The following is a 2,448-nucleotide window of genomic DNA, read 5'->3' as shown; positions in this document are numbered from 1 at the left end:
GGGACAAATTTGATTCGACGATGTGAGGCAGGATTTTCTCACAGTGGGCGTTATTTAGCTCTGAGAGAGGCTACCTGCCGAGTCGTTGCATTTCCTTAGTACTTAGAGTTTTATTATGTTAAGTCAGAGGCTCAAGATACAGGCCAGGATTCCTACTTGGAGGAACAAATAATTAGATGATCCATGTTCCTTCTGACTCCAAGATTTCTATTCCACTTTCCTATTATAGCCTGGGATTATAATTGAAACATTATAATATTTAAATTCAGATAATACTTTTATACACCATCAGACCATGCAGCAATAGAAATGCAGGAGAAGGATTTGAAACACAAGGAAATCACAAAAAGCCTTCTTTGTTCCAGAATTTCAGAGCTAAATTTTTATGACCCAATCTTTAGACAGTTAAAAAAATCCTAGTTCTTTTTCAATGTATGACAGTATTTTCAAAATACCTCTCGATTTAGGTTAAATTATTTTTAAGCCTCTCTCTCTCCTGCCCTCCTCACTGACTATTAAGGATTAGCCATAAGGCTGAGTCAAGGAGGAGGAGGAAAAGTAGGGAGGAAGAGGGCGCCCACCTCTTTTGGCCAAGGTAACTGAGAAGGAGTCCTGGGCAAACAGGAAGAGGAAGGAAGAGAAACATCCCTTCCTCTGGCCTAGGAGACTGAACTAAGAAAGCGGAGAAAAGCAGGAGAATGAGAACGTGCCCAGAACTCTTCATGAAAGCATCAGCGCAGAGTAGGGAGGAGGGTTAGTCAGGTTATGGAGAATCTTAGGGGGAGGCCGCTCTTTGTTTTGGGTTTGGCACTCTGCAAGGAGCTCATCTCAAAGGTTGCGCTGCCCCAGTTTTGTGGGGGGTGGGTCACCTTGGAGTACGATTTGATGGGACAGCATGATTTGCAGAAGGAGTTTGGTTTTTCTGAGTGGCTGCTGGGTTTGGTGTGACTTGGGTAAGACCTAGAAGTTTCCATATGCCCCTGAGTGGGGCTGCATGTCCGAGACACAGCTGAGTCGAAGGCTGGTGGGCCTGCAAGAGGGTCTGTGATAGTGAGGAGCTGAGTCAGACCTGTCCAGGGTTTGGGTAGAAGACAAGGCAGAACCTCAGAGGGGTCTGTGATGCTCACAAGAGCTGAGGAGCCAATTGGCCAGGGAACTTCACTGTGGCTTGGTCAGGCTGAAAGACCAAACCACAGGCAACGGCAGAGGAGACTCACCGAGCAAACAGAGGTGAGTCAGAAAGAGACACTATTGCCACAGAGGCCAGTGAGAACATGGTGAGCCACATAGGAGCATAATCCAGAACTAAGACCTTCTTTCCTGCTGCCAAGGGCACTGAGCCATACCCCTTTCTCACCCACCTAGGCGCCATCTTTCAGAGGAGCAGCAAAAACAGCTGGATATCTGAGAGGCAGAGCATTTTTACCTAAAGGGATTGAGAACTTTCTTAAAAACATCATTTAATTTCTTTTTTGATTTCTTCTGTGATTTGTTGGTTATTCAGCAGGGTGTTGTTCAGCCTCCATATGTTGGAATTTTTAATAGTTTTTCTCCTGTAATTGAGATCTAATCTTACTGCATTGTGGTCAGAAAAGATGCTTGGAATGATTTCTATTTTTTTGAATTTACCAAGGCTAGATTTATGGCCCAGGATGTGATCTATCCTGGAGAAGGTTCCATGTGCGCTTGAGAAAAAGGTGTAATTCATTGTTTTGGGATGAAATGTCCTATAGATATCAATTAGGTCTAACTGGTCTATTGTATCGTTTAACATTTCTGTTTCCTTGTTAATTTTCTGTTTAGTTGATCTATCCATAGGTGTGAGTGGGGTATTAAAGTCTCCCACTATTATTGTGTTATTGTTAATTTCTCCTTTCATACTTGTTAGCATTTGTCTTACATATTGTGGCGCTCCCGTGTTGGGTGCATATATATTTATAATTGTTATATCTTCTTCTTGGATTGATCCTTTGATCATTAGGTACTGACCATCTTTGTCTCTTTTCACAGCCTTTGTTTTAAAGTCTATTTTATCTGATATAAGTATTGCTACTCCTGCTTTCTTTTGGTCCCTATTTGCATGGAAAATCTTTTTCCAGCCCTTCACTTTCAGTCTGTATGTGTCCCCTGTTTTGAGGTGGGTCTCTTGTAGACAGCATATGTAGGGGTCTTGTTTTTGTATCCATTCAGCCAGTCTTTGTCTTTTGGTTGGGGCATTCAACCCATTTACGTTTAAGGTAATTACTGATAAGTATGATCCCGTTGCCATTTACTTTATTGTTTTGGGTTCGAGTTTATACACTGTTTTTGTGTTTCCTGTCTAGAGAATATCCTTTAGTATTTGTTGGATAGCTGGTTTGGTGGTGCTGAATTCTCTCAACTTTTGCTTGTCTGAGAAGCTTTTGATTTCTCCTTCATATTTGAATGAGATCCTTGCTGGGTACAATA

Source organism: Bos indicus, chromosome 10 (genome assembly GCF_029378745.1).
Source record: "Bos indicus isolate NIAB-ARS_2022 breed Sahiwal x Tharparkar chromosome 10, NIAB-ARS_B.indTharparkar_mat_pri_1.0, whole genome shotgun sequence".
Taxonomy (NCBI): Eukaryota; Metazoa; Chordata; class Mammalia; order Artiodactyla; family Bovidae; genus Bos; species Bos indicus.
The sequence above is the reverse complement of the archived record's forward strand: the minus strand, read 5'-3'. Positions refer to the sequence as shown.